The sequence below is a fragment of the Taudactylus pleione genome, unplaced genomic scaffold (assembly GCF_031769625.1).
Source record: "Taudactylus pleione unplaced genomic scaffold, aTauple2 ptg000473l, whole genome shotgun sequence".
Lineage (NCBI taxonomy): Eukaryota > Metazoa > Chordata > Amphibia > Anura > Myobatrachidae > Taudactylus > Taudactylus pleione.
Window position 1 is genome coordinate 6,870,119 of NW_028284875.1, and position 14,458 is coordinate 6,884,576.

The 14,458-nt window shown below is 33.7% G+C and overlaps 9 non-coding genes across 9 annotated transcripts; all 9 read left to right on the forward strand.

The window, feature by feature from the left end:
• Positions 1-269: 269 nt before the first annotated feature.
• Positions 270-362, forward strand: TRNAI-UAU (transfer RNA isoleucine (anticodon UAU)). Its single transcript is given in 2 exon segments — positions 270-307; positions 327-362. It is a non-coding gene; the product is annotated as a tRNA-Ile (tRNA).
• Positions 363-1,781: 1,419 nt separating this feature from the next.
• On the forward strand, positions 1,782-1,874 carry TRNAI-UAU (transfer RNA isoleucine (anticodon UAU)). Its single transcript is given in 2 exon segments — positions 1,782-1,819; positions 1,839-1,874. It is a non-coding gene; the product is annotated as a tRNA-Ile (tRNA).
• Positions 1,875-3,293: 1,419 nt separating this feature from the next.
• Positions 3,294-3,386, forward strand: TRNAI-UAU (transfer RNA isoleucine (anticodon UAU)). The gene is given in 2 exon segments: positions 3,294-3,331; positions 3,351-3,386. It is a non-coding gene; the product is annotated as a tRNA-Ile (tRNA).
• A 1,406-nt stretch (positions 3,387-4,792) lies between these two features.
• Positions 4,793-4,885, forward strand: TRNAI-UAU (transfer RNA isoleucine (anticodon UAU)). Its single transcript is given in 2 exon segments — positions 4,793-4,830; positions 4,850-4,885. It is a non-coding gene; the product is annotated as a tRNA-Ile (tRNA).
• A 1,406-nt stretch (positions 4,886-6,291) lies between these two features.
• On the forward strand, positions 6,292-6,384 carry TRNAI-UAU (transfer RNA isoleucine (anticodon UAU)). Its single transcript is given in 2 exon segments — positions 6,292-6,329; positions 6,349-6,384. It is a non-coding gene; the product is annotated as a tRNA-Ile (tRNA).
• A 1,406-nt stretch (positions 6,385-7,790) lies between these two features.
• Positions 7,791-7,883, forward strand: TRNAI-UAU (transfer RNA isoleucine (anticodon UAU)). Its single transcript is given in 2 exon segments — positions 7,791-7,828; positions 7,848-7,883. It is a non-coding gene; the product is annotated as a tRNA-Ile (tRNA).
• Positions 7,884-10,814: 2,931 nt separating this feature from the next.
• Positions 10,815-10,907, forward strand: TRNAI-UAU (transfer RNA isoleucine (anticodon UAU)). Its single transcript is given in 2 exon segments — positions 10,815-10,852; positions 10,872-10,907. It is a non-coding gene; the product is annotated as a tRNA-Ile (tRNA).
• Positions 10,908-12,326: 1,419 nt separating this feature from the next.
• On the forward strand, positions 12,327-12,419 carry TRNAI-UAU (transfer RNA isoleucine (anticodon UAU)). The gene is given in 2 exon segments: positions 12,327-12,364; positions 12,384-12,419. It is a non-coding gene; the product is annotated as a tRNA-Ile (tRNA).
• A 1,419-nt stretch (positions 12,420-13,838) lies between these two features.
• Positions 13,839-13,931, forward strand: TRNAI-UAU (transfer RNA isoleucine (anticodon UAU)). Its single transcript is given in 2 exon segments — positions 13,839-13,876; positions 13,896-13,931. It is a non-coding gene; the product is annotated as a tRNA-Ile (tRNA).
• The last annotated feature ends 527 nt before the right edge of the window (positions 13,932-14,458 follow it).

Genomic DNA, 14,458 nt, shown 5'->3' on the forward strand with positions numbered 1-14,458 from the left:
AATTTTGATAATATTGAACTGTACAGCAATGGCATGAATTCATTGCAATATACACCTAAGGATACATAAAACTGGGCAATAACACAAATGCACAATATAATTGATTAACTTATGATTAGAATATTACTTTTATTAGGTACTTTAGTATTGGGTGCAGAAGTTTAGTGGATTTAAAAAGTAACTAATTTAAAATTAATAAACCAAGTTAATATACTTAGTCAACTCGATGCTAAAATCACTCAACTAAAAATAATACACTTTGACCATGTGCTCCTGTGGCGCAATTGGTTAGCGCGCGGTACTTATAAGACAGTATCTGTTGAGCAATGCTGAGGTTGTGAGTTCAAGCCTCACCTGGAGCAAATGTAATTTTTTTTCTAATGTCATCAGTTAATGATTATCATCTGCTACCTGAACATCCTGATATGAAGGCAGAAAAAAATCACAAACATGACTGTTTTTAAGGTACCAGTACACACATCTGCTTTGGTTCATATGCACTGTAAACATTACTTTAGTTAGTCAACAAAATGGAATGCAAAATACTACCTCTTTATTGGTAAAAGAGTTGCATCAATCTGTTTTGCTGCAATGTAACATGAGGGTCCACACTATTAGGTCTGGTTAGTACAATCACATTTCATGCTGGGATTTGTAAAGCAAAGAACACAAATAAACGGCTTTCCTATATCGCAACAATTAATGATTATACTAATGAAAAAATCAGTTTCACACAAAGATGTTACTAAGCCCCACTGGCCTAATGGATAAGGCACTGGCCTCCTAAGCTAGGGATTGTGGTTTCAAGTCTCATCTGGGCTTTATTTCATCCATATAATTACTGGAGATGTTCCCTTTATTCTTGCTTGATACTGCACAAATGGCTCCACCAGAAACTTTTATCTGCTTAACAATCCGGTACTGTTCAGCTTGCAAAATTATGGCCCTGTATCTAAAAGCAGACATTTATCCTGATGACATTGTGGATTAGTTTCCGGATAAGTTTGCTATCACCTGGGACAGTGGCTTCAAGTCTCATCTAGGATGCATGTTCCTTTGATGCTCATTCTCATTCTAGAAGTTATGCTTTTTTTCAATGCAGGTGACTGTCTTAATGGTATTGCATGAAATCCATATATACCAAAACATACCTATTAAGTTTTAATTGCAATTTAATATCAGAGTGGCTACAAAATAACAATGTCTATGGCAATTGCTGATGGGTTTCTTGAAGTCCTTTCATCCATGTCATCAAAAGGGTAATTTTCTGCTTTTTATATTTCTTTGGACACTGACTTTACTGACAATTTAGGTGCTACAGACCAAAAAAACAATGTTTACCTTTAAATATAGAGCACAAGTGAGATTTAACTTATTTTTATTTAAAGATACTGCACTTTTTGGTATTATAGTGTATATTTTCCCTATGCAACATTGAAGTTACATATATTTATAGCAATTATTATTTAAGATAAATAAACAGAAATTATTTATAAACAGGAATTATTTTACAATTTTGATAATATTGAACTGTACAGCAATGGCATGAATTCATTGCAATATACACCTAAGGATACATAAAACTGGGCAATAACACAAATGCACAATATAATTGATTAACTTATGATTAGAATATTACTTTTATTAGGTACTTTTGTATTGGGTGCAGTAGTTTAGTGGATTTAAAAAGTAACTAATTTAAAATTAATAAACCAAGTTAATATACTTAGTCAACTCGATGCTAAAATCACTCAACTAAAAATAATACACTTTGACCATGTGCTCCTGTGGCGCAATCGGTTAGCGCGCGATACTTATAAGACAGTATCTGTTGAGCAATGCCGAGGTTGTGAGTTCAAGCCTCACCTGGAGCAAATGTAATTTTTTTTCTAATGTCATCAGTTAATGATTATCATCTGCTACCTGAACATCCTGATATGAAGGCAGAAAAAAATCACAAACATGACTGTTTTTAAGGTACCAGTACACACATCTGCTTTGGTTCATATGCACTGTAAACATTACTTTAGTTAGTCAACAAAATGGAATGCAAAAGACTACCTCTTTATTGGTAAAAGAGTTGCATCAATCTGTTTTGCTGCAATGTAACATGAGGGTCCACTCTATTAGGTCTGGTTAGTACAATCACATTTCATGCTGGGATTTGTAAAGCAAAGAACACAAATAAATGGCTTTCCTATATCGCAACAATTAATGATTATACTAATGAAAAAATCAGTTTCACACAAAGATGTTACTAAGCCCCACTGGCCTATTGGCTAAGGCACTGGCCTCCTAAGCTAGGGATTGTGGTTTCAAGTCTCATCTGGGATTTAGTTCATCCATATAATTACTGGAGATGTTCCCTTTATTCTTGCTTGATACTGCACAAATGGCTCCACCAGAAACTTTTATCTGCTTAACAATCCGGTACTGTTCAGCTTGCAAAATTATGGCCCTGTATCTAAAAGCAGACATTTATCCTGATGACATTGTGGATTAGTTTCCGGATAAGTATGCTATCACCTGGGTCAGTGGCTTCAAGTCTCATCTAGGATGCATGTTCCTTTGATGCTCATTCTCATTCTAGAAGTTATGCTTTTTTTCAATGCAGGTGACTGTCTTAATGGTATTGCATGAAATCCATATATACCAAAACATACCTATTAAGTTTTAATTGCAATTTAATATCAGAGTGGCTACAAAATAACAATGTCTATGGCAATTGCTGATGGGTTTCTTGAAGTCCTTTCATCCATGTCATCAAAAGGGTAATTTTCTGCTTTTTATATTTCTTTGGACACTGACTTTACTGACAATTTAGGTGCTACAGACCAAAAAAACAATGTTTACCTTTAAATATAGAGCACAAGTGAGATTTAACTTATTTTTATTTAATGATACTGCACTTTTTGGTATTATAGTGTATATTTTCCCTATGCAACATTGAAGTTACATATATTTATAGCAAATATTATTTAAGATAAATAAACAGAAATTATTTATAAACAGGAATTATTTTACAATTTTGATAATATTGAACTGTACAGCAATGGCATGAATTCATTGCAATATACACCTAAGGATACATAAAACTGGGCAATAACACAAATGCACAATATAATTGATTAACTTATGATTAGAATATTACTTTTATTAGGTACTTTAGTATTGGGTGCAGTAGTTTAGTGGATTTAAAAAGTAACTAATTTAAAATTAATAAACCAAGTTAATATACTTAGTCAACTCGATGCTAAAATCACTCAACTAAAAATAACAAACTTTGACCATGTGCTCCTGTGGCGCAATCGGTTAGCGCGCGGTACTTATAAGGCAGTATCTGTTGAGCAATGCCGAGGTTGTGAGTTCAAGCCTCACCTGGAGCAAATGTAATTTTTTTTCTAATGATTATCATCTGCTACCTGAACATCCTGATATGAAGGCAGAAAAAAATCACAAACATGACTGTTTTTAAGGTACCAGTACACACATCTGCTTTGGTTCATATGCACTGTAAACATTACTTTAGTTAGTCAACAAAATGGAATGCAAAAGACTACCTCTTTATTGGTAAAAGAGTTGCATCAATCTGTTTTGCTGCAATGTAACATGAGGGTCCACACTATTAGGTCTGGTTAGTACAATCACATTTCATGCTGGGATTTGTAAAGCAAAGAACACAAATAAACGGCTTTCCTATATCGCAACAATTAATGATTATACTAATGAAAAAATCAGTTTCACACAAAGATGTTACTAAGCCCCACTGGCCTAATGGATAAGGCATTGGTCTCCTAAGCTAGGGATTGTGGTTTCAAGTCTCATCTGGGCTTTATTTCATCCATATAATTTCTGGAGATGTTCCCTTTATTCTTGCTTGATACTGCACAAATGGCTCCACCATAAACTTTTATCTGCTTAACAATCCGGTACTGTTCAGCTTGCAAAATTATGGCCCTGTATCTAAAAGCAGACATTTATCCTGATGACATTGTGGATTAGTTTCCGGATAAGTTTGCTATCACCTGGGACAGTGGCTTCAAGTCTCATCTAGGATGCATGTTCCTTTGATGCTCATTCTCATTCTAGAAGTTATGCTTTTTTTCAATGCAGGTGACTGTCTTAATGGTATTGCATGAAATCCATATATACCAAAACATACCTATTAAGTTTTAATTGCAATTTAATATCAGAGTGGCTACAAAATAACAATGTCTATGGCAATTGCTGATGGGTTTCTTGAAGTCCTTTCATCCATGTCATCAAAAGGGTAATTTTCTGCTTTTTATATTTCTTTGGACACTGACTTTACTGACAATTTAGGTGCTACAGACCAAAAAAACAATGTTTACCTTTAAATATAGAGCACAAGTGAGATTTAACTTATTTTTATTTAAAGATACTGCACTTTTTGGTATTATAGTGTATATTTTCCCTATGCAACATTGAAGTTACATATATTTATAGCAAATATTATTTAAGATAAATAAACAGAAATTATTTATAAACAGGAATTATTTTACAATTTTGATAATATTGAACTGTACAGCAATGGCATGAATTCATTGCAATATACACCTAAGGATACATAAAACTGGGCAATAACACAAATGCACAATATAATTGATTAACTTATGATTAGAATATTACTTTTATTAGGTACTTTAGTATTGGGTGCAGTAGTTTAGTGGATTTAAAAAGTAACTAATTTAAAATTAATAAACCAAGTTAATATACTTAGTCAACTCGATGCTAAAATCACTCAACTAAAAATAATACACTTTGACCATGTGCTCCTGTGGCGCAATCGGTTAGCGCGCGGTACTTATAAGACAGTATCTGTTGAGCAATGCCGAGGTTGTGAGTTCAAGCCTCACCTGGAGCAAATGTAATTTTTTTTCTAATGATTATCATCTGCTACCTGAACATCCTGATATGAAGGCAGAAAAAAATCACAAACATGACTGTTTTTAAGGTACCAGTACACACATCTGCTTTGGTTCATATGCACTGTAAACATTACTTTAGTTAGTCAACAAAATGGAATGCAAAAGACTACCTCTTTATTGGTAAAAGAGTTGCATCAATCTGTTTTGCTGCAATGTAACATGAGGGTCCACACTATTAGGTCTGGTTAGTACAATCACATTTCATGCTGGGATTTGTAAAGCAAAGAACACAAATAAACGGCTTTCCTATATCGCAACAATTAATGATTATACTAATGAAAAAATCAGTTTCACACAAAGATGTTACTAATCCCCACTGGCCTAATGGATAAGGCACTGGCCTCCTAAGCTAGAGATTGTGGTTTCAAGTCTCATCTGGGCTTTATTTCATCCATATAATTACTGGAGATGTTCCCTTTATTCTTGCTTGATACTGCACAAATGGCTCCACCAGAAACTTTTATCTGCTTAACAATATGGTACTGTTCAGCTTGCAAAATTATGGCCCTGTATCTAAAAGCAGACATTTATCCTGATGACATTGTGGATTAGTTTCCGGATAAGTTTGCTATCACCTGGGACAGTGGCTTCAAGTCTCATCTAGGATGCATGTTCCTTTGATGCTCATTCTCATTCTAGAAGTTATGCTTTTTTTCAATGCAGGTGACTGTCTTAATGGTATTGCATGAAATCCATATATACCAAAACATACCTATTAAGTTTTAATTGCAATTTAATATCAGAGTGGCTACAAAATAACAATGTCTATGGCAATTGCTGATGGGTTTCTTAAAGTCCTTTCATCCATGTCATCAAAAGGGTAATTTTCTGCTTTTTATATTTCTTTGGACACTGACTTTACTGACAATTTAGGTGCTACAGACCAAAAAAACAATGTTTACCTTTAAATATAGAGCACAAGTGAGATTTAACTTATTTTTATTTAAAGATACTGCACTTTTTGGTATTATAGTGTATATTTTCCCTATGCAACATTGAAGTTACATATATTTATAGCAAATATTATTTAAGATAAATAAACAGAAATTATTTATAAACAGGAATTATTTTACAATTTTGATAATATTGAACTGTACAGCAATGGCATGAATTCATTGCAATATACACCTAAGGATACATAAAACTGGGCAATAACACAAATGCACAATATAATTGATTAACTTATGATTAGAATATTACTTTTATTAGGTACTTTAGTATTGGGTGCAGTAGTTTAGTGGATTTAAAAAGTAACTAATTTAAAATTAATAAACCAAGTTAATATACTTAGTCAACTCGATGCTAAAATCACTCAACTAAAAATAATACACTTTGACCATGTGCTCCTGTGGCGCAATCGGTTAGCGCGCGGTACTTATAAGACAGTATCTGTTGAGCAATGCCGAGGTTGTGAGTTCAAGCCTCACCTGGAGCAAATGTAATTTTTTTTCTAATGATTATCATCTGCTACCTGAACATCCTGATATGAAGGCAGAAAAAAATCACAAACATGACTGTTTTTAATGTACCAGTACACACATCTGCTTTGGTTCATATGCACTGTAAACATTACTTTAGTTAGTCAACAAAATGGAATGCAAAAGACTACCTCTTTATTGGTAAAAGAGTTGCATCAATCTGTTTTGCTGCAATGTAACATGAGGGTCCACACTATTAGGTCTGGTTAGTACAATCACATTTCATGCTGGGATTTGTAAAGCAAAGAACACAAATAAACGGCTTTCCTATATCGCAACAATTAATGATTATACTAATGAAAAAATCAGTTTCACACAAAGATGTTACTAATCCCCACTGGCCTAATGGATAAGGCACTGGCCTCCTAAGCTAGAGATTGTGGTTTCAAGTCTCATCTGGGCTTTATTTCATCCATATAATTACTGGAGATGTTCCCTTTATTCTTGCTTGATACTGCACAAATGGCTCCACCAGAAACTTTTATCTGCTTAACAATATGGTACTGTTCAGCTTGCAAAATTATGGCCCTGTATCTAAAAGCAGACATTTATCCTGATGACATTGTGGATTAGTTTCCGGATAAGTTTGCTATCACCTGGGACAGTGGCTTCAAGTCTCATCTAGGATGCATGTTCCTTTGATGCTCATTCTCATTCTAGAAGTTATGCTTTTTTTCAATGCAGGTGACTGTCTTAATGGTATTGCATGAAATCCATATATACCAAAACATACCTATTAAGTTTTAATTGCAATTTAATATCAGAGTGGCTACAAAATAACAATGTCTATGGCAATTGCTGATGGGTTTCTTAAAGTCCTTTCATCCATGTCATCAAAAGGGTAATTTTCTGCTTTTTATATTTCTTTGGACACTGACTTTACTGACAATTTAGGTGCTACAGACCAAAAAAACAATGTTTACCTTTAAATATAGAGCACAAGTGAGATTTAACTTATTTTTATTTAAAGATACTGCACTTTTTGGTATTATAGTGTATATTTTCCCTATGCAACATTGAAGTTACATATATTTATAGCAAATATTATTTAAGATAAATAAACAGAAATTATTTATAAACAGGAATTATTTTACAATTTTGATAATATTGAACTGTACAGCAATGGCATGAATTCATTGCAATATACACCTAAGGATACATAAAACTGGGCAATAACACAAATGCACAATATAATTGATTAACTTATGATTAGAATATTACTTTTATTAGGTACTTTAGTATTGGGTGCAGTAGTTTAGTGGATTTAAAAAGTAACTAATTTAAAATTAATAAACCAAGTTAATATACTTAGTCAACTCGATGCTAAAATCACTCAACTAAAAATAATACACTTTGACCATGTGCTCCTGTGGCGCAATCGGTTAGCGCGCGGTACTTATAAGACAGTATCTGTTGAGCAATGCCGAGGTTGTGAGTTCAAGCCTCACCTGGAGCAAATGTAATTTTTTTTCTAATGTCATCAGTTAATGATTATCATCTGCTACCTGAACATCCTGATATGAAGGCAGAAAAAAATCACAAACATGACTGTTTTTAAGGTACCAGTACACACATCTGCTTTGGTTCATATGCACTGTAAACATTACTTTAGTTAGTCAACAAAATGGAATGCAAAAGACTACCTCTTTATTGGTAAAAGAGTTGCATCAATCTGTTTTGCTGCAATGTAACATGAGGGTCCACTCTATTAGGTCTGGTTAGTACAATCACATTTCATGCTGGGATTTGTAAAGCAAAGAACACAAATAAATGGCTTTCCTATATCGCAACAATTAATGATTATACTAATGAAAAAATCAGTTTCACACAAAGATGTTACTAAGCCCCACTGGCCTAATGGATAAGGCACTGTCCTCATAAGCTAGGGATTGTGGTTTCAAGTCTCATCTGGGCTTTAGTTCATCCATATAATTACTGGAGATGTTCCCTTTATTCTTGCTTGATACTGCACAAATGGCTCCACCAGAAACTTTTATCTGCTTAACAATCCGGTACTGTTCAGCTTGCAAAATTATGGCCCTGTATCTAAAAGCAGACATTTATCCTGATGACATTGTGGATTAGTTTCCGGATAATTTTGCTATCACCTGGGACAGTGGCTTCAAGTCTCATCTAGGATGCATGTTCCTTTGATGCTCATTCTCATTCTAGAAGTTATGCTTTTTTTCAATGCAGGTGACTGTCTTAATGGTATTGCATGAAATCCATATATACCAAAACATACCTATTAAGTTTTAATTGCAATTTAATATCAGAGTGGCTACAAAATAACAATGTCTATGGCAATTGCTGATGGGTTTCTTGAAGTCCTTTCATCCATGTCATCAAAAGGGTAATTTTCTGCTTTTTATATTTCTTTGGACACTGACTTTACTGACAATTTAGGTGCTACAGACCAAAAAAACAATGTTTACCTTTAAATATAGAGCACAAGTGAGATTTAACTTATTTTTATTTAAAGATACTGCACTTTTTGGTATTATAGTGTATATTTTCCCTATGCAACATTGAAGTTACATATATTTATAGCAAATATTATTTAAGATAAATAAACAGGAATTATTTATAAACAGGAATTATTTTACAATTTTGATAATATTGAACTGTACAGCAATGGCATGAATTCATTGCAATATACACCTAAGGATACATAAAACTGGCCAATAACACAAATGCACAATATAATTGATTAACTTATGATCAGAATATTACTTTTATTAGGTACTTTAGTATTGGGTGCAGTAGTTTAGTGGATTTAAAAAGTAACTAATTTAAAATTAATAAACCAAGTTAATATACTTAGTCAACTCGATCCTAAAATCACTCAACTAAAAATAAGACACTTTGACCATGTGCTCATGTGGTGCAATCGGTCAGCGCGCAGTACTTATAAGACAGTATCTGTTGAGCAATGCCGAGGTTGTGAGTTCAAGCCTCACCTGGAGCAAATGTAATTTTTTTTCTAATGTCATCAGTTAATGATTATCATCTGCTACCTGAACATCCTGATATGAAGGCAGAAAAAAATCACAAACATGACTGTTTTTAAGGTACCAGTACACACATCTGCTTTGGTTCATATGCACTGTAAACATTACTTTAGTTAGTCAACAAAATGGAATGCAAAAGACTACCTCTTTATTGGTAAAAGAGTTGCATCAATCTGTTTTGCTGCAATGTAACATGAGGGTCCACACTATTAGGTCTGGTTAGTACAATCACATTTCATGCTGGGATTTGTAAAGCAAAGAACACAAATAAACGGCTTTCCTATATCGCAACAATTAATGATTATACTAATGAAAAAATCAGTTTCACACAAAGATGTTACTAAGCCCCACAGGCCTAATGGATAAGGCACTGGCCTCCTAAGCTAGGGATTGTGGTTTCAAGTCTCATCTGGGCTTTATTTCATCCATATAATTACTGGAGATGTTCCCTTTATTCTTGCTTGATACTGCACAAATGGCTCCACCAGAAACTTTTATCTGCTTAACAATCCGGTACTGTTCAGCTTGCAAAATTATGGCCCTGTATCTAAAAGCAGACATTTATCCTGCTGACATTGTGGATTAGTTTCCGGATAAGTTTGCTATCACCTGGGACAGTGGCTTCAAGTCTCATCTAGGATGCATGTTCCTTTGATGCTCATTCTCATTCTAGAAGTTATGCTTTTTTTCAATGCAGGTGACTGTCTTAATGGTATTGCATGAAATCCATATATACCAAAACATACCTATTAAGTTTTAATTGCAATTTAATATCAGAGTGGCTACAAAATAACAATGTCTATGGCAATTGCTGATGGGTTTCTTGAAGTCCTTTCATCCATGTCATCAAAAGGGTAATTTTCTGCTTTTTATATTTCTTTGGACACTGACTTTACTGACATTTTAGGTGCTACAGACCAAAAAAACAATGTTTACCTTTAAATATAGAGCACAAGTGAGATTTAACTTATTTTTATTTAAAGATACTGCACTTTTTGGTATTATAGTGTATATTTTCCCTATGCAACATTGAAGTTACATATATTTATAGCAAATATTATTTAAGATAAATAAACAGAAATTATTTATAAACAGGAATTATTTTACAATTTTGATAATATTGAACTGTACAGCAATGGCATGAATTCATTGCAATATACACCTAAGGATACATAAAACTGGGCAATAACACAAATGCACAATATAATTGATTAACTCATGATTAGAATATTACTTTTATTAGGTACTTTAGTATTGGGTGCAGTAGTTTAGTGGATTTAAAAAGTAACTAATTTAAAATTAATAAACCAAGTTAATATACTTAGTCAACTCGATGCTAAAATCACTCAACTAAAAATAATACACTTTGACCATGTGCTCCTGTGGCGCAATCGGTTAGCGCGCGGTACTTATAAGACAGTATCTGTTGAGCAATGCCGAGGTTGTGAGTTCAAGCCTCACCTGGAGCAAATGTAATTTTTTTTCTAATGTCATCAGTTAATGATTATCATCTGCTACCTGAACATCCTGATATGAAGGCAGAAAAAAATCACAAACATGACTGTTTTTAAGGTACCAGTACACACATCTGCTTTGGTTCATATGCACTGTAAACATTACTTTAGTTAGTCAACAAAATGGAATGCAAAAGACTACCTCTTTATTGGTAAAAGAGTTGCATCAATCTGTTTTGCTGCAATGTAACATGAGGGTCCACACTATTAGGTCTGGTTAGTACAATCACATTTCATGCTGGGATTTGTAAAGCAAAGAACACAAATAAACGGCTTTCCTATATCGCAACAATTAATGATTATACTAATGAAAAAATCAGTTTCACACAAAGATGTTACTAAGCCCCACAGGCCTAATGGATAAGGCACTGGCCTCCTAAGCTAGGGATTGTGGTTTCAAGTCTCATCTGGGCTTTATTTCATCCATATAATTACTGGAGATGTTCCCTTTATTCTTGCTTGATACTGCACAAATGGCTCCACCAGAAACTTTTATCTGCTTAACAATCCGGTACTGTTCAGCTTGCAAAATTATGGCCCTGTATCTAAAAGCAGACATTTATCCTGATGACATTGTGGATTAGTTTCCGGATAAGTTTGCTATCACCTGGGACAGTGGCTTCAAGTCTCATCTAGGATGCATGTTCCTTTGATGCTCATTCTCATTCTAGAAGTTATGCTTTTTTTCAATGCAGGTGACTGTCTTAATGGTATTGCATGAAATCCATATATACCAAAACATACCTATTAAGTTTTAATTGCAATTTAATATCAGAGTGGCTACAAAATAACAATGTCTATGGCAATTGCTGATGGGTTTCTTGAAGTCCTTTCATCCATGTCATCAAAAGGGTAATTTTCTGCTTTTTATATTTCTTTGGACACTGACTTTACTGACAATTTAGGTGCTACAGACCAAAAAAACAATGTTTACCTTTAAATATAGAGCACAAGTGAGATTTAACTTATTTTTATTTAAAGATACTGCACTTTTTGGTATTATAGTGTATATTTTCCCTATGCAACATTGAAGTTACATATATTTATAGCAAATATTATTTAAGATAAATAAACAGGAATTATTTATAAACAGGAATTATTTTACAATTTTGATAATATTGAACTGTACAGCAATGGCATGAATTCATTGCAATATACACCTAAGGAAACATAAAACTGGGCAATAACACAAATGCACAATATAATTGATTAACTTATGATTAGAATATTACTTTTATTAGGTACTTTAATATTGGGTGCAGTAGTTTAGTGGATTTAAAAAGTAACTAATTTAAAATTAATAAACCAAGTTAATATACTTAGTCAACTCGATGCTAAAATCACTCAACTAAAAATAACACACTTTGACCATGTGCTCCTGTGGCGCAATCTGTTAGCGCGCGGTACTTATAAGACAGTATCTGTTGAGCAATGCCGAGGTTGTGAGTTCAAGCCTCACCTGGAGCAAATGTAATTTTTTTTCTAATGTCATCAGTTAATGATTATCATCTGCTACCTGAACATCCTGATATGAAGGCTGAAAAAAATCACAAACATGACTGTTTTTAAGGTACCAGTACACACATCTGCTTTGGTTCATATGCACTGTAAACATTACTTTAGTTAGTCAACAAAATGGAATGCAAAAGACTACCTCTTTATTGGTAAAAGAGTTGCATCAATCTGTTTTGCTGCAATGTAACATGAGGGTCCACACTATTAGGTCTGGTTAGTACAATCACATTTCATGCTGGGATTTGTAAAGCAAAGAACACAAATAAACGGCTTTCCTATATCGCAACAATTAATGCTTATACTAATGAAAAAATCAGTTTCACACAAAGATGTTACTAAGCCCCACTGGCCTAATGGATAAGGCACTGGCCTCCTAAGCTAGGGATTGTGGTTTCAAGTCTCATCTGGGCTTTATTTCATCCATATAATTACTGGAGATGTTCCCTTTATTCTTGCTTGATACTGCACAAATGGCTCCACCAGAAACTTTTATCTGCTTAACAATCCGGTACTGTTCAGCTTGCAAAATTATGGCCCTGTATCTAAAAGCAGACATTTATCCTGATGACATTGTGGATTAGTTTCCGGATAAGTTTGCTATCACCTGGGACAGTGGCTTCAAGTCTCATCTAGGATGCATGTTCCTTTGATGCTCATTCTCATTCTAGAAGTTATGCTTTTTTTCAATGCAGGTGACTGTCTTAATGGTATTGCATGAAATCCATATATACCAAAACATACCTATTAAGTTTTAATTGCAATTTAATATCAGAGTGGCTACAAAATAACAATGTCTATGGCAATTGCTGATGGGTTTCTTGAAGTCCTTTCATCCATGTCATCAAAAGGGTAATTTTCTGCTTTTTATATTTCTTTGGACACTGACTTTACTGACAATTTAGGTGCTACAGACCAAAAAAACAATGTTTACCTTTAAATATAGAGCACAAGTGAGATTTAACTTATTTTTATTTAAAGATACTGCACTTTTTGGTATTATAGTGTATATTTTCCCTATGCAACATTGAAGTTACATATATTTATAGCAAATATTATTTAAGATAAATAAACAGGAATTATTTATAAACAGGAATTATTTTACAATTTTGATAATATTGAACTGTACAGCAATGGCATGAATTCATTGCAATATACACCTAAGGATACATAAAACTGGGCAATAACACAAATGCACAATATAATTGATTAACTTATGATCAGAATATTACTTTTATTAGGTACTTTAGTATTGGGTGCAGTAGTTTAGTGGATTTAAAAAGTAACTAATTTAAAATTAATAAACCAAGTTAATATACTTAGTCAACTCGATGCTAAAATCACTCAACTAAAAATAATACACTTTGACCATGTGCTCCTGTGGCGCAATCGGTTAGCGTGCGGTACTTATAAGACAGTATCTGTTGAGCAATGCCGAGGTTGTGAGTTCAAGCCTCACCTGGAGCAAATGTAATTTTTTTTCTAATGTCATCAGTTAATGATTATCATCTGCTACCTGAACATCCTGATATGAAGGCAGAAAAAAATCGCAAACATGACTGTTTTTAAGGTACCAGTACATACATCTGCTTTGGTTCATATGCACTGTAAACATTACTTTAGTTAGTCAACAAAATGGAATGCAAAAGACTACCTCTTTATTGGTAAAAGAGTTGCATCAATCTGTTTTGCTGCAATGTAACATGAGGGTCCACACTATTAGGTCTGGTTTGTACAATCAAATTTCATGCTGGGATTTGTAAAGCAAAGAACACAAATAAACGGCTTTCCTATATCGCAACAATTAATGATTATACTAATGAAAATATCAGTTTCACAGAAAGATGTTACTAAGCCCCACTGGCCTAATGGATAAGGCACTGGCCTCCTAAGCTAGGGATTGTGGTTTCAAGTCTCATCTGGGCTTTATTTCATCCATATAATTAGTGGAGATGTTCCCTTTGTTCTTGCTTGATACTGCACAAATGGCTCCA